Below are 24,248 nucleotides of genomic sequence, written 5' to 3' on the forward strand. Positions count from 1 at the left end.
GTGCATGCCACATGTAATGTGGGCCCCAAATGCATGCGGCATGTCATAGAGGCCCCACGTGCATGCCGCATGTCTCGGGCACCACAAATGCATGCAGCATGTTATGGGGGCCCCACGTGCATGCCGCATGTCTCAGGTACCCCAAATGCATGCAGCATGTTATGCAGGCCCCAAATGCATGCCGCATGTCATGGGGGCCCAAATGCATGCCGCATGTCATGGGGGCCCCACATGCATGCCGCATGTCATGGGTGCCCCAAATGCATGCCGCATGTCATGGGGCCCCCAAATGCATGTCGCATGTCATGGGGGCCCCACGTGCATGCTGCATGTCATGGGGGCCCCAAATGAATGCCTCATGTCATGGGGGCCCCAAATGCATGCCGCATGTCATGGGGCCCCCCAAATGCATGCAGCATGTCTTGGGGCCCACAAATGCATGCCGCATGTCATAGGGGCCCCACATGCATGGCGTATTTCATGGGGGCCCCAAATGCGTGCCGCATATCATAGGGGCCCCAAATTCATGCCGCAAGTCATGGGGCCCATAAATGCATGCCGCATGTCAAGGGGGCCCCACGTGCATGATGCATGTCATGGGGACCCACATGCATGCCGCATGTCATGGAGGCCCCCATGACATGCGGCAAGCATTTGGGCCCCACATGCATGCTGCATGCCATGGGGCCCCCAAATGCATGCCGCATGTCAAGGGGGTCCCACATGCATGCCGCATGTCATGGGGGCCCAAATGCTTGCCGCATGTCATGGGGGCCCCACGTGCATGCCGCATGTCATGGGGCCCAAAAGCTTGCCGCATGTCATGGGGGCCATAAATGCATGCCGCATGTCATGGGAGCCCCACATGAATGTCGCATGTCAAGGGGGCCCAACGTGCATGCCGCATGTATTGGGGGCCCCAAATTCATGCCGCATGTCATGAGGGCCCTGCATGCATGCCACATGTCATGGGGGCCCCGCAGGCATTCCGCATGTCATGGGGGGCCCAAATGCATGCCGCATGTCATGGGGGCCCCACGTGCATGCCGCATGTAATGGGGGATTCAAATGCATGCCGCATGTCATGGGGGTCCCACATGCATGCCGCATGTCATGGGGGCCCCAAATGCATGCCTCAAGTCATGGGGGCCCCAAATGCATGCCACATGTAATTGGGGCCCCACATGCATGCCGCATGGCATGGGGTCCCCACATGCATGCCGCATGTCATGGGGGCTCAAATGCTTGCCGCATGTCATGGGGGCCATAAATGCATGCCGCATGTCATGGGGGCCCAACAAGCATGCCGCATGTATTGGGGGCCCCAAATTCATGCAGCATGTCATAGGGGCCCCACATGCATGGCGCATTTCATGGGGGCCCCACTTGCATGCAGCATGTAATGGGGGATCCAAATTCATGCTGCACGTCATGGGGGCGCCACGTGCATGCCGCATGTCATGGGGGCCCCGCAGGCATTCCACATGTCATGGGGGCCCCAAATAAATGCTGCCTTTCATGGGGGCCCCACGTGCATGCCGCATGTCATGGGGCCCCCCAAATGGATGCCGCATGTCATAGGGGCCCCACATGCATGCCGCATATCATGGGGGCCCCAAATGCATGCAGCATGTCATTTGGGCCCCACGTGCATGCCACATGTCATTGGGGGCCCACATGCATGCCGCATGTCATGGGGGCCACACTTGCATGCAGCATGTAATGGGGATCCAAATGCATGACGCATGTCATGGGGGCCCCAAATGCATGCGGCATGTCATAGTGGCCCCACGTGCATACCACATGTCATGGGGGCCCCACATGCATGCCGCATGTCTTGGGGGCCCAAATGCATGACGCATGTCATGGATGCTCCACGTGCATGCCGCATGTAATGGGGCCCCCAAATTCATGTTGCATGTCATAGGGCCCCACGTGCATTCTGCATGTCATGGGGGCCCCAAATGCATGCCGCATGTCATGGGGCCCCACGTGCATGCCGCATGTCTTGGGGCCCACAAATGCATGCCGCATGTCATAGGGGCCCCACATGCATGGCACATTTCATGGGGGCCCTACATGCATGCCGCATGTCATGGGGGCCCCAAATGCATGCCTCATGTCATGGGGGCCAGGCAGGCATTCCGCATGTCATGGGGGCCTCACGTGCATTCCGCATGTCATGGGGGCCCCACGTACATGCTGCATGTCATTGGGGCCCCACGTGCTTGCCGCATGTCATGGGGCCCCCCAAATGCAGGCCGCATGTCACAGGGGTCCCACATGCATGCCGCATGTCATGGGGGCCCCAAATGCATGCCGTATGTCATAGTGGCCCCAAATGCATGCTGCATGTCATGAGGGCCCCACGTGCATGCCGCATGTCATAGGGGCCCCACGTGCATGCCGCATGTCATGGGGGCCCCACATGCATGCCGCATGTCATGGGGGATCCAAACTCATGCTGCATGTCATTGGGGCCCCAAGCGTATGCCGCATGTCATGGAGGCCCCATGTGCATGCCACATGTAATGGGGGCCACAAATGCATGCGGCATGTCATAGGGGCCCCACGTGCATGCCGCATGTCTCGGGCACCCCAAATTCATGCCGCATGTCATAGGGGCCCCACGTGCATGGCGCAAATCATGGGTGCCCCACATGCATGCCGCATGTCATCGGGGCCCCAAATGCATGCCGCATGTCATAGGGGCCCCACATGCATGCCGCATTTCATGAGGGACCCAAATGCATGCCGCATGTCATAGTGGCCCCAAATGCATGCTGCATGTCATGACGGGCCCACGTGCATAAAGCATGTCATGGGGGCCCGAAATGCATGGCTCAAGTCATGGGGGCCCCAAATGCATGCCACATATCATGGGGGCCCCACGTGCATGCTGCATATATTGGGGGCCCCAAATGCATGCCACATGTCATGAGGGCCCCGCTTTCATGCCGCATGTCATTGGGGCCCCGCAGGCATTCCGCATGTCATGGGGGCCCCACGTACATGCTGCATGTCATTGGGGCCCCACGTGCTTGCCGCATTTAATGGGGGACGCAAATGCATGCATGCCGCATGTCATTGGGGCCCCGCAGGCATTCCGCATGTCATGGGGGCCTCACGTGCATTCCGCATGTCATGGGGGCCCCACATGCATGGCACATGTCATAGGGGCCCCACGTACATGGCTCATGTCATGGGTGCCCCACCTGCATGCCGCATGTCATTGGGGCCCCAATTGCATGCCGCATGCCATAGGGGCCCCACATGCATGGCGCATGTCATGGGGGCCCCAAATGCATGCCGCATGTTATGGGGCCCCCATGTGCATGCCGCATGTCATGGGGGCCCCAAATGCATGCCGCATGTAATGGGGGCCCCACGTGCATGCCACATGTCATGGGGGCCCCAAATGCATGCAGCATGTCATGGGGGCCCCACGTGCATGCCACATGTCATGGGGGGCCCACATGCATGCCGCATGTCATGGGGGCCCCACTTGCATGCATCATGTAATGGGGGTCCCACATGCATGCAGCATGTCATGAGGGCCCCACATGCATGCCGCATGTCATGGGGGTCCCACGTGCATGCTGCATGTCCTTGGGGCCCCACGTGCTTGCCGCATGTCACGAGGGCCACAAATGTATGCCGCATGTCATGGGGGCCCCACGTGCATGCCGCATGTCATGGGGCCCCCCAAATGCATGCAGCATGTCATGGGGGCCCCACGTGCATGCCACATGTCATGGGGAGCCCACATGCATGGAGCATGTCATGGGGGCCCCACGTGTATGCCGCATGTCATGGGGGCCCCAAATGCATGCCGCATGTCATAGTGCCCCCAAATGCATGCTGCATGTCATGAGGGCCCCACGTGCATGGCGCATTTCATGGGGGACCCAAATGCATGCCGCATGTCATGGGGGCCCCAAATGCATGGCGCATGTCATGGGGGATCCAAACTCATGCTGCATGTCATTGGGGCCCCAAGCGTATGCCGCATGTCATGGAGGCCCCATGTGCATGCCACATGTAATGGGGGCCCCAAATGCATGCGGCATGTCATAGGGGCCCCACGTGCATGCCGCATGTCTCGGGCACCCCAAATGCATGCCGCATATAATGGGGCCCCCAAATTCATGCCGCAAGTCATGGGGGCCATAAATGCATGCCGCATGTCAAGGGGCCCCCACGTGCATGACACATGTCATGGGGACCCACATGCATGCCACATGTCATGGAGGCCCCCATGACATGCGGCAAGCATTTGGGCCCCACATGCATGCTGCATGCCATGGGGCCCCCAAATGCATGCCGCATGTCAAGGGGGCCCAACATGCATGTCGCATGTCATGGGGGCCCAAATGCTTGCCGCATGTCATGGGGGCCATAAATGCATGCCGCATGTCATGGGAGCCCCACATGAATGGCGCATGTCAAGGGGGCCCAACGTGCATGCCGCATGTATTGGGGGCCCCAAATTCATGCCGCAAGTCATGAGGGCCCTGCATGCATTCCGCATGTCATGGGGGGCCCAAATGCATGCCGCATGTCATGGGGGCCCCAAATGCATGCCGCATGTAATGGGGGATTCAAATGCATGCCGCATGTCATGGGGGTCCCACATGCATGCCGCATGTCATGGGGCCCCCAAATGCATGCCTCAAGTCATGGGGCCCCCCAAATGGATGCCGCATTTCATAGGGGCCCCACATGCATGACGCATATCTTGGGGCCCACAAATGCATGCCGCATGTCATAGGGACCCCACATGCATGGCACATGTCATAGGGGCCCCACGTACATGGCTCATGTCATGGGTGCCCCACGTGCATGCCGCATGTCATTGGGGCCCCAATTGCATGCCGCATGCCATAGGGGCCCCACATGCATGGCGCATGTCATGGGGGCCTCAAATGCATGCCGCATGTCATGGGGGTCCCATGTGCATGCCGCATGTCATGGGGGCCCCGAATGCATGCCGCATGTAATGGGGGCCCCACGTGCATGCCGCATGTCATAGGGGCCCCAAATGCATGCAGCATGTCATGGGGGCCCCACGTGCATGCCACATGTCATGGGGGGCCCACATGCATGCCGCATTTCACGAGGGCCACAAATGTATGCCGCATGTCATGGGGGCCCCACGTGCATGCCGCATGTCATGGGGCCCCCCAAATGCATGCAGCATGTCATGGGGGCCCCACGTGCATGCCACATGTCATGGGGAGCCCACATGCATGCCGCATATCATAGGGGCCCCACATGCATGGAGCATGTCATGGGGGCCCCACGTGCATGCCGCATGTCATGGGGGATCCAAACTCATGCCGCATGTCATTGGGGCCCCAAGCGTATGCCGCATTTCATGGGGGCCCCATGTGCATGCCACATGTAATGTGGGCCCCAAATGCATGCGGCATGTCATAGAGGCCCCACGTGCATGCCGCATGTCTCGGGCACCACAAATGCATGCAGCATGTTATGGGGGCCCCACGTGCATGCCGCATGTCTCAGGTACCCCAAATGCATGCAGCATGTTATGCAGGCCCCAAATGCATGCCGCATGTCATGGGGGCCCAAATGCATGCAGCATGTCATGGGGGCCCCACATGCATGCCGCATGTCATGGGGCCCCCAAATGCATGTCGCATGTCATGGGGGCCCCACGTGCATGCTGCATGTCATGGGGGCCCCAAATGAATGCCTCATGTCATGGGGGCCCCAAATGCATGCCGCATGTCATGGGGTCCCCCAAATGCATGCAGCATGTCTTGGGGCCCATAAATGCATGCCGCATGTCATAGGGGCCCCACATGCATGGCGTATTTCATGGGGGCCCCAAATGCGTGCCGCATATCATGGGGGCCCCAAATTCATGCCGCAAGTCATGGGGGCCATAAATGCATGCCGCATGTCAAGGGGGCCCCACGTGCATGACGCATGTCATGGGGACCCACATGCATGCCGCATGTCATGGAGGCCCCCATGACATGCGGCAAGCATTTGGGCCCCACATGCATGCTGCATGCCATGGGGCCACCAAATGCATGCCGCATGCCATGGGGCCACCAAATGCATGCCGCATGTCAAGGGGGTCCCACATGCATGCCGCATGTCATGGGGGCCCAAATGCTTGCCGCATGTCATGGGGGCCCCACATGCATGCCGCATGTCATGGGAGCCCCACATGAATGTCGCATGTCAAGGGGACCCAACGTGCATGCCGCGTGTATTGGGGGCCCCAAATTCATGCCGCATGTCATGAGGGCCCTGCATGCATGCCACATGTCATGGGGGCCCCGCAGGCATTCCGCATGTCATGGGGGGCCCAAATGCATGCCTCAAGTCATGGGGGCCCCACGTGCATGCCGCATGTAATGGGGATTCAAATGCATGCCGCATGTCATGGGGGTCCCACATGCATGCCGCATGTCATGGGGGCCCCAAATGCATGCCTCAAGTCATGGGGGCACCAAATGCATGCCGCATGTCATTGGGGCCCCACATGCATGCCGCATGGCTTGGGGTCCCCACATGCATGCCGCATGTAATGGGGGCCCCAAATGCATGCAGCATGTCATGGGGGCCCCACGTGCATGCCGCATGTCATGGGGGCCCCAAATGCATGCAGCATGTCATGGGGGCCCCACGTGCATGCCACATGTCATGGGGGCCCCACGTGCATGCCGCATGTCATGGGGCCCCCCAAATGCATGCAGCATGTCATGGGGGCCCCACGTGCATGCCACATGTCATGGGGAGCCCACATGCATGCCGCATATCATAGGGGCCCCACATGCATGGAGCATGTCATGGGGGCCCCACGTGCATGCCGCATGTCATGGGGGATCCAAACTCATGCCGCATGTCATTGGGGCCCCAAGCGTATGCCGCATTTCATGGGGGCCCCATGTGCATGCCACATGTAATGTGGGCCCCAAATGCATGCGGCATGTCATAGAGGCCCCACGTGCATGCCGCATGTCTCGGGCACCACAAATGCATGCAGCATGTTATGGGGGCCCAACGTGCATGCCGCATGTCTCAGGTACCCCAAATGCATGCAGCATGTTATGCAGGCCCCAAATGCATGCCGCATGTCATGGGAGCCCAAATGCATGCCGCATGTCATGGGGCCCCCACATGCATGCCACATGTCATGGGTGCCCCAAATGCATGCCGCATGTCATGGGGGCTCCACGTGCATGCCGCATGTCATGGGTGCCCCAAATGCATGCCGCATGTCATGGGGCCCCCAAATGCATGTCGCATGTCATGGGGGCCCCACGTGCATGCTGCATGTCATGGGGGCCCCAAATGAATGCCTCATGTCATGGGGGCCCCAAATGCATGCCGCATGTCATGGGGCCCCCCAAATGCATGCAGCATGTCTTGGGGCCCACAAATGCATGCTGCATGTCATAGGGGCCCCACATGCATGGCGTATTTCATGGGGGCCCCAAATGCGTGCCGCATATCATAGGGGCCCCAAATTCATGCCGCAAGTCATGGGGGCCATAAATGCATGCCGCATGTCAAGGGGGTCCCACATGCATGCCGCATGTCATGGGGGCCCAAATGCTTGCCGCATGTCATGGGGGCCCCACATGCATGCCGCATGTCATGGGGCCCAAAAGCTTGCCGCATGTCATGGGGGCCATAAATGCATGCCGCATGTCATGGGAGCCCCACATGAATGTCGCATGTCAAGGGGGCCCAACGTGCATGCCGCATGTATTTGGGGCCCCAAATTCATGCCGCATGTCATGAGGGCCCTGCATGCATGCCACATGTCATGGGGGCCCTGCAGGCATTCCGCATGTCATGGGGGGCCCAAATGCATGCCGCATGTCATGGGGGCCATAAATGCATGCCGCATGTCATGGGGGCCCAACAAGCATGCCGCATGTATTGGGGGCCCCAAATTCATGCAGCATGTCACAGGGGCCCCACATGCATGGCGCATTTCATGGGGGCCCCACTTGCATGCAGCATGTAATGGGGGATCCAAATGCATGCTGCACGTCATGGGGGCCCCACGTGCATGCCGCATGTCATGGGGGCCCCGCAGGCATTCCACATGTCATGGGGGCCCCAAATAAATGCTGCATTTCATGGGGGCCCCACGTGCATGCCGCATGTCATGGGGCCCCCCAAATGGATGCCGCATGTCATAGGGGCCCCACATGCATGCCGCATATCATGGGGGCCCCAAATGCATGCAGCATGTCATGGGGGCCCCACGTGCATGCCACATGTCATTGGGGGCTCACATGCATGCCGCATGTCATTGGGGCCACACTTGCATGCAGCATGTCATGGGGGCCCAAATGCATGACGCATGTCATGGATGCTCCACGTGCATGCCGCATGTAATGGGGCCCCCAAATTCATGTCGCATGTCATAGGGGCCCCACGTGCATTCCGCATGTCATGGGGGCCCCAAATGCATGCCGCATGTCATGGGGGCCCCACGTGCATGCCGCATGTCTTGGGGCCCACAAATGCATGCCGCATGTCATAGGGGCCCCACATGCATGGCGCATTTCATGGGGGCCCTACATGCATGCCGCATGTCATGGGGGCCCCAAATGCATGCCTCATGTCATGGGGGCCCCAAATGCATGCCGCATGTCATAGTGGTTTCCACATGCATGCTGCATGTCATGAGGGGCCCACGTGCATGCCGCAAGTCATGGGGCCCCCAAATGCATGCCACATATCATGGGGGCCCCACGTGCATGCTGCATATATTGGGTCCCCAAATGCATGCCACATGTCATGAGGGCCCCGCTTGCATTCCGCATGTCATTGGGGCCCCGCAGGCATTCCGCATGTCATGGGGGCCCCACGTACATGCTGCATGTCATTGGGGCCCCACGTGCTTGCCGCATTTAATGGGGGACGCAAATGCATGCATGCCGCATGTCATTGGGGCCCCGCAGGCATTCCGCATGTCATGGGGGCCTCACGTGCATTCCGCATGTCATGGGGGCCCCACGTACATGCTGCATGTCATTGGGGCCCCACGTGCTTGCCGCATGTCATGGGGCCCCCCAAATGCAGGCCGCATGTCATAGGGGCCCCACGTGCATGGCGCAAATCATGGGTGCCCCACATGCATGCCGCATGTCATCGGGGCCCCAAATGCATGCCGCATGTCATAGGGGCCCCACATGCATGCCGCATTTCATGGGGGACTCAAATGCATGCCGCATGTCATAGTGGCCCCAAATGCATGCTGCATGTCATGACGGGCCCACGTGCTTGACGCATGTCATGGGGGCCCGAAATGCATGGCTCAAGTCATGGGGGCCCCAAATGCATGCCACATGTCATAGGGGCCCCACGTGCATTCCGCATGTCTCGGGCACCCCAAATGCATGCAGCATGTTATGGGGGCCCCACGTGCATGCCACATGTCTCAGGTACCCCAAGTGCATGCAGCATGTTATGCAGGCCCCCATGACATGCGGCAAGCATTTGGGCCACACATGCATGCCGCATGCCATGGGCCCCCCAAATGCATGCCGCATGTCATGGGGGCCCCACATGCATGCCGCATGTCATGAGGGCCCCACATGCATGGCGCATGTCATGGGGGCCCCAAATGCATGCCGCATGTCATGGGGGCCACAAATATGTGCGCATTTCATGGGGGCCCAACGTGCATGCCGCATGTCTTTGGGCCCCAAATATTTGCCGCATGTCATGGGGGCCCCACATGCCTGCCATGTGTCATGGGGTCCCCACATGCATTCCGCATGTCATGAGGGCCCCACATGCATGGCGCAAGTCATAGGGGCCACACGTGCATGCCTCGTGTCATGGGGGCCCCAAACGCATGCCTCATTACACGGGGGCCCCAAGTGCATGCTGCATGTCATGGGGACCCCAAATGCATGCCGCATGTCATGGGGACCCTAAATGTATGCCGAATGTCATGGGGGCCCAAAATACGTGCCACATATCAGGGGGCCCCACGTGCATGCCGCATGTCATGGGTGCCCCACATGCATGCTGCATTTCATGGGGTCCCAAATGCATGCCCCATGTCATGGGGGGCCCACGTGCATGCCGCAAGTCATGGGGTCCCCAAATGCATGCCTCATGTCATGGGGTCCCTAAATGCATGCCGCATGTCAAGGGGGCCCCAAATGTATGCCGCATGTCATGGGGGCCCAACGTGCATGCCGCATGTCTTGGGGCCCCAAATATTTGCCGCAAGTCGTGGGAGCCCCACATGCATGCCACGTGTCATGGGGTCCCCACGTGCATTCCGCATGTCATGGGGGCTCCACATGCATGCCGCATGTCATGAGGGCCCCAAATGCATGCCGCATGTCATGGAGGCCCCAAATGTATGCCGCATGTCATGGGGGCCCCAAATACATGCCGCATGTCATGGGGGCCCCAAATACATGCCGCATGTCATGGGGGCCCCCGTGCGTGCCGCATGTCATGGGGGCCACAAATACATGTCGCATGTTTTGGGGCCCCCAAATACGTGCCGCATGTCATGGGGGCCCCACGTGCTTGCCGCATGTTATGGAGTCCCCAAATGCATGCCGCCTGTCATGGGGGCCCCACGAGCATGCCGCATTTCCTTGGGGACCCTAAATGCATGCTACATGTCAGGGGCTCCAAATGCTTGCTGCATGTCATGGAAGCCCCAAATACATGCCGCTTGTAATGGGGGCGCCAAATGCATGCCACATATCATGAGGGCAACACGTGCATGCCGCATGTAATGGGGGCCCCACATGCAAGCTGGGTGTTATTGGGGCCCAAATGCATGCCGCATGTCATGGGGGCCCCACATACATGGCGCATGTCATGGGGGCCCCAAATGCATGCCGCATGTCAAGGGGGCCCCAAATTTTTGCCTCATGTCATCGGGGCCCCACATGCATGCTGGTTGTCATGGGGGCCCAAATGCATGCCGCATGTCATGGGGGCCCATGTGCATGCCGCATGTCATGGAGGACCAAATGCATTGCGCATGTTATGGGGGCCCCACGTGCATGCCGCTTGTCTTAGGGGCCCCAAGTACGTGCCGCATAATGGGGTCCCACATGCATGGTGCGTGTCATGGGGGCCCCACATGCATGCCGCATGTCATGACATGCGGCATGCATGTGGGACCCCCATGACACGTGGCATGCATGTGGCCCCCAAATTCATGCTGCATGTCATGGGGGCCCCAATTGCATGACCCATGTTATGGAGGCTGCACATGCATGCCACATTTCATGGGGGCCACAAATGCATGCCGCATGTCCTTTGGGCCCCAAAAGTATGCTGCATATCATGGGGGGCCCCAAATACGTGCCGCATGTCATGAGGGCCCCACATGCATGGCGCATGTCATGGGGCCCCCAAATGCATGCCTCATGTTATGGGGGCCGCAAATATGTGCTGCATGTCATGTGGGCCCCAAATATGTGCCAAATGTCAAGAGGGCCCCACATGAATGTCGCGTGTCATGGGAGCCCCAAATGCTTGCCGCATGTAATTTCGTCCCCACATGCATGCCACAGGTCATGGGGGCCCCACATACATGCCGCGTGTCATGGGAGCCCCAAATGCATGCCCCCTTTCATGGGGGCACCACGTGCATGCCGCATGTCATGGGGGCCCCAAATGCATACCGCATGTCATGGGGGCCCCAAATGCATGCCGCATGTTATGGGGGCCCTAAATGTATGCCGCATGTCATGGCAGCCCCAATACGTGCCACATGTCATGGGGGCCCCACGTGCATGCCGCATGTCATGGGTGCCCCACATGCATGCCTCATGTCATGGGGGCTCCAAATGCATGCCTCATGTCATGGCGTCCCCAAAGGCATGCCTCATGTCATGGGGGCCCCACTTGCATGCCACATGTCATAGTGGCCCCACATGCATGCCACGTGTCAAGGGAGCCCCAAATGAATGTCGCATGTCAAGGGGGCCCCATGTGCATGCTGCATGTCATGGGGACCCACATGCATGCAGCATGTCATGGAGGCCCCATGACATGCGACAAGCATTTGGGCCCCACATGCATGCCGCATGCCATGGGCCCCCAAATGCATGCCGCATGTCATGGGGGCCATAAATGCATGCCGCATGTCATGGGAGCCCAAATGCATGCCGCATGTCATGGGGGCCCCAAATACATGCCGCTTGTAATGGGGGCGCCAAATGCATGGCGCATGTCATAGGGGCCCCACATGCATGCCACATATCATGAGGGCAACACGTGCATGCGCATGTAATGGGGGGCCCACATGCAAGCTGGGTGTTATTGGGGCCCAAATGCATGCCGCATGTCATGGGGGCCCCAAATACATGGCGCATGTCATGGGGGCCCCAAATGCATGCCGCATGTCAAGGGGGCCCCAAATTTTTGCCTCATGTCATGGGGGCCCCACATGCATGCTGGTTGTCATGGGGGACCAAATGCATGGCGCATGTTATGGGGGCCCCACGTGCATGCCGCTTGTCTTAGGGGCCCCAAGTACGTGCCGCATAATGGGGTCCCACATGCATGGTGCGTGTCATGGGGGCCCCACATGCATGCCGCATGTCATGACATGCGGCATGCATGTGGGACCCCCATGACACGTGGCATGCATGTGGCCCCCAAATTCATGCTGCATGTCATGGGGGCCCCAATTGCATGACCCATGTTATGGAGGCTGCACATGCATGCCACATTTCATGGGGGCCACAAATGCATGCCGCATGTCATTTGGGCCCCAAAAGTATGCTGCATATCATGGGGGGCCCCAAATACGTGCCGCATGTCATGAGGGCCCCACATGCATGGCGCATGTCATGGGGGCCCCAAATGCATGCCGCATGTTATGGGGGCCGCAAATATGTGCTGCATGTCATGTGGGCCCCAAATATGTGCCAAATGTCAAGAGGGCCCCACATGAATGTCGCGTGTCATGGGAGCCCCAAATGCTTGCCGCATGTCATTTCGTCCCCACATGCATGCCACAGGTCATGGGGGACCCACATACATGCCGCGTGTCATGGGAGCCCCAAATGCATGCCCCCATTCATGGGGGCACCACGTGCATGCCGCATGTCATGGGGGCCCCAAATGCATGCCGCATGTTATGGGGGCCCTAAATGTATGCCGCATGTCATGGCAGCCCCAATACGTGCCACATGTCATGGGGGCCCCACGTGCATGCCGCATGTCATGGGTGCCCCACATGCATGCCTCATGTCATGGGGGCTCCAAATGCATGCCTCATGTCATGGCGTCCCCAAAGGCATGCCTCATGTCATGGGGGCCCCACATGCATGCCACATGTCATAGTGGCCCCACATGCATGCCGCGTGTCAAGGGAGCCCCAAATGAATGTCGCATGTCAAGGGGGCCCCATGTGCATGCCGCATGTCATGGGGACCCACATGCATGCAGCATGTCATGGAGGCCCAAATGCTTGCCACATGCCATGGGCCCCCCAAATGCATGCCGCATGTCATGGGGGCCCCACATGCATGCCGCATGTCATGGGGGCCCAAATGCTTGCCACATGTCATGGGGGCCCCAAATGCATGCCGCATGTCTCAGGTACCCCAAATGCATGCAGCATGTTATGCATGCCCCCAAATGCATGCCGCAAGTCATTGGAGCCCAAATGCATGCCGCATGTAATGGGGGCCCCACATGCATGCCGCATGTCATGGGGGCCCCAAATGCATGCCGCATGTCATGGGGGCCCCACGTGCTTGGCGCAAGTCATGGGTGCCCCACATGCATGACGCATGTCATCGGGGTCCCAAATGCATGCCACATGTCATAGGGGCCCCACATGCATGACGCATGTCATGGGGGCCCCACATGCATGCCGCATGTCATGGGGCCCAAATGCTTGCCGCATGTCATGGGGGCCAGAAATGCATGCCGCATTTCATAGGGGCCCCACATGCATGGCACATTTCATGGGGGCCCTACATGCATGCCGCATGTCATGGGGGCCCCAAGTGCATGCCCCATGTCATAGTGGCCCCAAATGCATGCCGCATGTCATAGTGGCCCCAAATGCATGCTGCATGTAATGAGGGGCCCCAAATGCATGGCTCAAGTCATGGGGGCCCCAAATGCATGCCACATATCATGGGGGCCCCACGTGCATGCTGCATATATTGGGGGCCCCAAATGCATGCCGCATGTTATGGGGGCCCTAAATGTATGCCGCATGTCATGGCAGCCCCAATACGTGCCACATGTCATGGGGGCCCCACGTGCATGCCGCATGTCATGGGTGCCCCACATGCATGCCTCATGTCATGGGGGCTCCAAATGCATGCCTCATGTCATGGCGTCCCCAAAGGCATGCCTCATGTCATGGGGGCCCCACATGCATGCCACATGTCATAGTGGCCCCACATGCATGCCACGTGTCAAGTGAGCCCCAAATGAATGTCGCATGTCAAGGGGGCCCCATGTGCATGCCACATGTCATGGGGACCCACATGCATGCAGCATGTCATGGAGGCCCCATGACATGCGACAAGCATTTGGGCCCCACATGCATGCCGCATGCCATGGGCCCCCCAAATGCATGCCGCATGTCATGGGGGCCCCACATGCATGCCGCATGTCATGGGGGCCCAAATGCTTGCCACATGTCATGGGGGCCATAAATGCATGCCGCATGTCATGGGCGCCCCAAATGCATGCCGCATGTCTCAGGTACCCCAAATGCATGCAGCATGTTATGCATGCCCCAAATGCATGCCGCATGTCATGGGAGCCCAAATGCATGCCGCATGTCATGGGGGCCCCACATGCATGCCGCATGTCATGGGGGCCCCAAATGCATGCCGCATGTCATGGGGGCCCCACGTGCTTGGCGCAAGTCATGGGTGCCCCACATGCATGACGCATGTCATCGGGGCCCCAAATGCATGCCGCATGTCATAGGGGCCCCACATGCATGACGCATGTCATGGGGGCCCCACATGCATGACGCATGTCATGGGGGCCCCACATGCATGCCGCATGTCATGGGGGCCCAAATGCTTGCCGCATGTCATGGGGGCCAGAAATGCATGCCGCATGTCATATGGGGCCCCACATGCATGGCACATTTCATGGGGGCCCTACATGCATGCCGCATGTCATGGGGGCCCCAAGTGCATGCCTCTTGTCATGGGGGCCCCAAATGCATGCCACATGTCATAGTGGCCCCAAATGCATGCTGCATGTCATGAGGGGCCCACGTGCATGCCGCATGTCATGGGGGCCCCAAATGCATGGCTCAAGTCATGGGGGCCCCAAATGCATGCCACATATCATGGGGGCCCCACGTGCATGCTGCATATATTGGGGGCCCCAAATGCATGCCACATGTCATGAGGGCCCCGCTTGCATGCCGCATGTCATTGGGGCCCCGCAGGCATTCCGCATGTCATGGGGGCCTCACGTGCATTCCGCATGTCATGGGGCCCAAATGCATGCCGCATGTCATGGGGGCCCAACGTGCATGCCGCATGACATGGGGGCCCCACATGCTTGCCGCATTTCATGGGGGACCCAAATGCATGCATACCGCATGTCATTGGGGCCCCGCAGGCATGCTGCATGTCATGGGGGCCCCAAGTGCATGCCTCATGTCACGGGGGTCACAAATGTATGCCGCATGTCATGGGGGCCCCACGTGCATGCCGCATGTCATGGGCCCCCCAAATGCATGCCGCATGTCATAGGGGTCCCACATGCATGCAGCATGTCATGGGGGCCCCAAATGCATGCCGCATGTCATAGTGGCCCCAAATGCATGCTGCATGTCATGAGGGCCCCACGTGCATGGCGCATTTCATGGGGGACCCAAATGCATGCCGCATGTCATGGGGGCCCCAAATGCATGGCGCATGTCATGGGGGATCCAAACTCATGCTGCATGTCGTTGGGGCCCCAAGCGCTTGCCGCATGTCATGGAGGCCCCATGTGCATGCCACATGTAATTGGGGCCCCAAATGCATGCGGCATGTCATAGGGGCCCCACGTGCATGCCGCATGTCTCGGGCACCCCAAATGCATGCCGCATATAATGGGGCCCCCAAATTCATGCCGCAAGTCATGGGGGCCATAAATGCATGCCGCAGGTCAAGGGGCCCCCACGTGCATGACGCATGTCATGGGGACCCACATGCATGCCACATGTCATGGAGGCCCCATGACATGCGGCAAGCATTTGGGCCCCACATGCATGCTGCATGCCATGGGGCCCCCAAATGCATGCCGCATGTCAAGGGGGCCCAAATGCTTGCCGCATGTCATGGGGGCCCCACATGCATGCCGCATGTCATGGGGCCCAAAAGCTTGCCGCATGTCATGGGGGCCATAAATGCATGCCGCATGTCATGGGAGCCCCACATGAATGGCGCATGTCAAGGGGGCCCAACGTGCATGCCGCATGTATTGGGGGCCCCAAATTCATGCCGCAAGTCATGAGGGCCCTGCATGCATTCCGCATGTCATGGGGGGCCCAAATGCATGCCGCATGTCATGGGGGCCCCAAATGCATGCCGCATGTAATGGGGGATTCAAATGCATGCCGCATGTCATGGGGGTCCCACATGCATGCCGCATGTCATGGGGGCCCCAAATGCTTGCCTCAAGTCATGGGGCCCCCAAAATGGATGCCGCATTTCATAGGGGCCCCACATGCATGACGCATATCTTGGGGCCCACAAATGCATGCCGCATGTCATAGGGGCCCCACATGCATGGCACATGTCATAGGGGCCCCACGTACATGGCTCATGTCATGGGTGCCCCACCTGCATGCCGCATGTCATTGGGGCCCCAATTGCATGCCGCATGCCATGGGGGCCCCACATGCATGGCGCATGTCATGGGGCCCCCAAATGCATGCCGCATGTTATGGGGCCCCATGTGCATGCCGCATGTCATGGGGGCCCCAAATGCATGCCACATGTAATGGGGGCCCCACGTGCATGCCGCATGTCATGGGGCCCCAAATGCATGCAGCATGTCATGGGGGCCCCACGTGCATGCCACATGTCATCGGGGCCCCAAATGCATGCCGCATGTCATGGGGGCCCCACTTGCATGCATCATGTAATGGGGGTCCCACATGCATGCAGCATGTCATGAGGGCCCCACATGCATGCCGCATGTCATGGGGGTCCCACGTGCATGCTGCATGTCATTGGGGCCCCACGTGCTTGCCGCATGTCACGAGGGCCACAAATGTATGCCGCATGTCATAGGGGCCCCACATGCATGCCGCATGTCATGGGGGCCCCACATGCATGCCGCATGTCATGGGGGCCCCAAATGCATGCCGCATGTCATGGGGGCACCACGTGTTTGGCGCAAGTCATGGGTGCCCCACATGCATGCCGCATGTCATTGGGGCCCCAAATGCATGCCACATGTCATAGGGGCCCCACATGCATGCCGCATGTCATGGGGCCCCCACATGCATGCCGCATGTCATGGGGCCCCACATGCATGCCGCATGTCATAGTGGTCCCAAATGCATGCTGCATTTCATGAGGGGCCCACGTGCATGCCGCATGTCATGGGGGCCCCAAATGCATGGCTCAAGTCATGGGGGCCCCAAATGCATGCCACATATCATGGGGGCCCCACGTGCATGCTGCATATATTGGGGGCCCCAAATGCATGCCGCATGTTATGGGGGCCCTAAATGTATGCCGCATGTCATGGCAGCCCCAATACGTGCCACATGTCATGGGGGCCCCACGTGCATGCCGCATGTCATGGGTGCCCCACATGCATGCCTCATGTCATGGGGGCTCCAAATGCATGCCTCATGTCATGGCGTCCCCAAAGGCATGCCTCATGTCATGGGGGCCCCACATGCATGCCACATGTCATAGTGGCCCCACATGCATGCCACGTGTCAAGGGAGCCCCAAATGAATGTCGCATGTCAAGGGGGCCCCATGTGCATGCCACATGTCATGGGTGCCCCACATGCATGCCTCATGTCATGGGGGCTCCAAATGCATGCCTCATGTCATGGCGTCCCCAAAGGCATGCCTCATGTCATGGGGGCCCCACATGCATGCCACATGTCATAGTGGCCCCACATGCATGCCACGTGTCAAGGGAGCCCCAAATGAATGTCGCATGTCAAGGGGGCCCCATGTGCATGCCACATGTCATGGGTGCCCCACATGCATGCATCATGTCATGGAGGCCCCATGACATGCGACAAGCATTTGGGCCCCACATGCATGCCGCATGCCATGGGCCCCCCAAATGCATGCCGCATGTCATGGGGGCCCCACATGCATGCCGCATGTCATGGGGGCCCAAATGCTTGCCACATGTCATGGGGGCCATAAATGCATGCCGCATGTCATGGGGGCCCCAAATGCATGCCGCTTGTCTCAGGTACCCCAAATGCATGCAGCATGTTATGCATGCCCCAAATGCATGCCGCATGTCATGGGAGCCCAAATGCATGCCGCATGTCATGGGGGCCCCACATGCATGCCGCATGTCATGGGGGCCCCACGTGCTTGGCGCAAGTCATGGGTGCCCCACATGCATGACGCATGTCATCGGGGCCCCAAATGCATGCCGCATGTCATAGGGGCCCCACATGCATGACGCATGTCATGGGGGCCCCACATGCATGACGCATGTCATGGGGGCCCCACATGCATGACGCATGTCATGGGGGCCCCACATGCATGCCGCATGTCATGGGGGCCCAAATGCTTGCCGCATGTCATGGGGGCCAGAAATGCATGCCGCATGTCATATGGGGCCCCACATGCATGGCGCATTTCATGGGGGCCCTACATGCATGCCGCATGTCATAGTGGCCCCAAATGCATGCTGCATGTCATGAGGGGCCCACGTGCATGCCGCATGTCATGGGGCCCCAAATGCATGGCTCAAGTCATGGGGGCCCCAAATGCATGCCACATATCATGGGGGCCCCACGTGCATGCTGCATATATTGGGGGCCCCAAATGCATGCCACATGTCATGAGGGCCCCGCTTGCATGCCGCATGTCATTGGGACCCCACAGGCATTCCGCATGTCATGGGGGCCTCACGTGCATTCCGCATGTCATGGGGGCCCAACGTGCATGCCGCATGTATTGGAGTCCCCAACTGCATGCCGCATATCATGGGGCCCCACATGCATGCCACATGTCATGGGGGCCCCACATGCTTGCCGCATTTCATGGGGGACCCAAATGCATGCATTCCGCATGTCATTGGGGCCCCGTAGGCATTCCGCATGTCATGGGGGCCTCACGTGCATTCCGCATGTCATGGGGGCCCCACGGACATGCTGCATGTCATGGGGGCCCCACGTGCATGCCTCATGTCACGGGGGTCACAAATGTATGCCGCATGTCATGGGGGCCCCACGTGCATGGTGTTTGTGTTATTAAAGAAAAAAAAAATTTAAGGGCTGGCTAGAGGCAGCCGTGGACACACGATAGCCAGCCCTCATGGTGTTTGTGTTATTAAAGAAAAAAAAAATTGGGGGGCTGGCTAGAGGCAGCCGTGGACACATGATAGCCAGCCCTCATGGTGTTTGTGTTATTAAAGAAAAAAAAAATTGGGGGGCTGGCTAGAGGCAGCCGTGAACACACGATAGCCAGCCCTCATGGTGTTTGTGTAATTAAAGAAAAAAAAAATTGGGGGGCTGGCTAGAGGCAGCCGTGAACACACGATAGCCAGCCCTCATGGTGTTTGTGTTATTAAAGAAAAAAAAATTGGGGGGCTGGCTAGAGGCAGCCGTGAACACAATGCTTCATTTCTGCATCGTGGTTACATAGCCTTAGTGTTATTAAAGCAAAAAAAATTTGAGAGTTGGCTATAGACATTATATGCCCAATATGAGGGCTGGCTGCAGGTAATCCAGGACAACCAGCAGCAAGCTCTCATGCTTGCGTGCACATTAGAAAGAGAAACATCGCCATCTGGTGTTTTTACAATCCTACAATAAAAAATTAAAAAGTTGGACAACATTGCCACCCGGTGGAGTTTCCTCAGAACACACTATGCCAAGAAAAAAGTCAATGAGGGCTGGCTATTGGTCAATCAGGTAAGTGATTTAGCCAGCTCTAATGTTACATTTTTTTGCATTTTTATTGCGTAGACCCCCTCAGGAGCGATATTTCAGGCCGCAGAGCGTGCAGTTTCGAGCAGAAATTTTGACTTAACCCTGAAAAAAATTTAGCGCATCCCACCGCGTGCGTAAGCGTCCCAAATGCCAAAAAACAAATTTCCCCCATCAGTCCCTATATATTACTATAGTACAGAAGGTCATACTACCATATTGACTCTTTAATCCAGTTCCAATGTATCAAGGTCAAGCCTGTTGCACAAATGCAACAAATGTTGCATTCCGGCAACAAAAGTCGGCCATCTTGTGTCCCGTTTGCAACAAAAGGTCAACTTTTGTTGCTTTTCGGCAACATTTCAGGTCAAGCCTGTTGCAAACGGGACACGAAGCCTCTGATTTTGACCAAAGGTGCACCTCATGGGGCTCCACGTGCATACCGCATGTCATGGGGCCCCACGTGCATGACGCATGTTATGGGTGCCCCAAATGCATGCCGCATGTCATGGGGGCCAAAAATGAATGCCACATGTCATGGGGGCCACACGTGCATGACACATGTCATGGGGGCTCCACGTGCATGCCACATTTCATTGGGGGCCCAAATGCATGCTGCATGTCAGAGGCCACAAATGCATGCTGCATGTCATGGGGCCCCACATGCATGCCCCATGTCTTGGGGGCCTCAAATGCATGCTGCACGTGATGGGGGACCCAAATGCATGGCACATGTCATGGTAGCCGACACGCATGCTGCATGTCATGGGGGCCCCAAATACGTGCCACATGTCATGGGGGCCCCACATGCATGGTGCATGTCATAGGGGCCCCACATGCATGCCGCATGTCATGGGGGCCTCAAATGTATGCTGCATGTCATGGGGGCCCCACATGCATTCCGCATGTCATGGGGGCTCTACATCCATGCCGCATGTCATGAGGGCACCAAGTGCATGCCGCATGTCATGGGGGCCCCAAATGCATGCCGCATGTCATGGGGGCTCCAAATGAATGCCGCATGTCATGGGGGCCCCAAATGCATGCCACGTGACATGGGGGCCCCACGTGCTTGACGCTTGTCATTTGGGCCCCACATGCATGACGCATGTCATGCTGGCCCCAAATGCATTCTACATATCATGGAGGTCCCACGTCCATGCCGCATGTCATGGGGGCCCCAAATGCAAGCCGCCTGTCATGGGGGCCAAAAAAGCATTCCGCATGTCAAGGGGACCCCAAATGCATGCCTCATGTGATGGGGGCCCCAAATGCATGCTGCGTGTCTTGGGAACCCCAAATGCATGTCGCATGTCATGTGGCCCCACGTGCATGCCGCATGTCATGGGGACCCATGTGCATGCCGAATGTCATGGGGGTACCACGTGCATGCCACATATCATGGGGTCCCCACATGCATGCCGCATGTCATGGGGGCCCCAAATGCAAAGTGCATGTCATGGGGGCCTCACGTGCATACCGCATGTCATGGGGACCCCCAAAGCTTGACTCATGTCATGGGGGCCCCAAATGCATACTGCATGTCATGGGAGCTCCACATGCATGCCGCATGTCATGTGGCCCCACGTACATGCCGCATGTCATGGGGGCCCTAAATGCATGCAGCATGTCAAGGGGGCCCTAAATGCATGCCCCATGTCATGGGGGCCCCACGTGCATGCCGCAAGTCATGGGGGCCCAAATGCATGCCACATTTCATAGGGGCCACAAATGCCTGCCGCATTTCATGGGGGCCCCACGTGCATGCCGCATGTCATGGCGTCTCCACTTGCATGCCGCATTTATTGGTTGCCCCTCATGCATGCCGCATGTCAAGGGTACCCCAAATGCATGTTACATGTCAGGGGGGGCCCCAAATGCATGCCGCATGTCATGGGGGCCCCAAATGCATGCCACATGTCATCGGGACCCCAAATACTTGCCACATGTCAGGGGGCCCCACATGCATGCCGCATTTCATGGGTGCCCCACATGCATGCCGCATTTCATGGGGGCCCCAAATGCATGCCCCATGTCATGGGGAGCCCACGTGCATGCTGCATGTCATGGGGTCCCCAAATGCATGCCGCATGTCATGGGGTCCCCAAATGCATGCCGCATGTCAAGGGGGCCCCAAGTGTATGCCGCATGTCATGGGGGCCCCACGTTCATGCCGCATGTCATGGGGGACCAAATGCATGCCGCATGTCATGAGGGCCCCAAATGCATGCCGCATGCCATGGGGGCCACAAATATGTGCTGCATGTCATGGGGGCCCCACATGCATGCCGCGTGTCATGGGGTCCCCACTTGCATTCCGAATGTCATGGGGGCCCCACATGCATGCCGCATGTCATCAGGGCCATACATGCATGACTCGTGTCATGGGGGCCCCAAACGCATGCCGCTTTACATGTGGGCCCTAAATGTATTCCGCATGTCATGCGGGCCCCAAATAAGTGCCACATGTCAGGGGGCTCCACATGCATGCCGCATATCATGGGTGCCCCACATGCATGCCACATTTCATGGGGGCCCCAAATGCATGCCCCATGTCATGGGGGGCCCACGTGCATGCCGCATGTCATGGGGTCCCCAAATGCATGCCGCATGTCATAGGGGCCCCACGTGCATGCCTCATGTCATGGGGGACCAAATGCATGTCGCATGTCATGGGGGCAACAAATACGTGCCGCATGTCATGAGGGCCCCACATGCATGGCGCATGTCATGGGGGCCCCAAATGCATGCCGCATGTCATGGGGGCCACAAATATGTGCCGCATTTCATGGGGGCCCAACGTGCATGCCGCATGTCTTTGGGCCCCAAATATTTGCTGCATGTCATGGGGGCCCCACATGCCTGCCATGAGTCATGGGGTCCCCACATGCATTCCGCATGTCATGAGGGCCCCACATGCATGGCGCAAGTCATCGGGGCCACACGTGCATGCCTCGTGTCATGGGGGCCCCAAACGCATGCCTCATTACACGGGGGCCCCAAGTGCATGCTGCATGTCCTGTGGACCCCAAATGCATGCCGCATGTCATGGGGACCCTAAATGTATGCTGCATGTCATGGGGGCCCAAAATACGTGCCACATATCAGGGGGCCCCACATGCATGCCGCATGTCATGGGTGCCCCACATGCATGCTGCATTTCATGGGGTCCCAAATGCATGCCCCATGTCATGGGGTGCCCACGTGCATGCCGCAAGTCATGGGGTCCCCAAATGCATGCCTCATGTCATGGGGTCCCTAAATGCATGCCGCATGTCAAGGGGGCCCCAAATGTATGCCGCATGTAATGGGGCACCACGTACATGACGCATGTCATGGGGGCCCCAAATACGTGCTGCATGTCATGAGGGCCCCACATGCATGGCGCATGTCATGGGGGCCCCAAAGGCATGCCGCATGTCATGGGGGCCACAAATATGTGCCGCATGTCATGGGGGCCCAACGTGCATGCCGCATGTCTTGGGGCCCCAAATATTTGCCGCAAGTCGTGGGAGCCCCACATGCATGCCACGTGTCATGGGGTCCCCACATGCATTCCGCATGTCATGGGGGTTCCACATGCATGCCGCATGTCATGGGGGCCCCATGTGCATGTCACATTTCATGGGGGCCCCAAATGTATGCCGCATGTCATGAGGGCCCCAAATGCATGCCGCATGTCATGGAGGCCCCAAATGTATGCCGCATGTCATGGGGGCCCCAAATACATGCCGCATGTCATGGGGGCCCCCGTGCGTGCCGCATGTCATGGGGGCCACAAATACATGTCGCATGTTTTGGGGCCCCCAAATACGTGCCGCATGTCATGGGGGCCCCACGTGCTTGCCGCATGTTATGGAGTCCCCAAATGCATGCCGCCTGTCATGGGGGCCCCACGAGCATGCCGCATTTCCTTGGGGACCCTAAATGCATGCTACATGTCAGGGGCTCCAAATGCTTGCTGCATGTCATGGAAGCCCCAAATACATGCCGCTTGTAATGGGGGCGCCAAATGCATGGCGCATGTCATAGGGGCCCCACATGCATGCCACATATCATGAGGGCAACACGTGCATGCGCATGTAATGGGGGCCCCACATGCAAGCTGGGTGTTATTGGGGCCCAAATGCATGCCGCAT

The sequence above is a fragment of the Phyllobates terribilis genome, unplaced genomic scaffold, assembly GCF_046119375.1.
Source record: "Phyllobates terribilis strain yellow unplaced genomic scaffold, ASM4611937v1 Scaffold_43__1_contigs__length_10536358, whole genome shotgun sequence".
NCBI lineage: Eukaryota > Metazoa > Chordata > Amphibia > Anura > Dendrobatidae > Phyllobates > Phyllobates terribilis.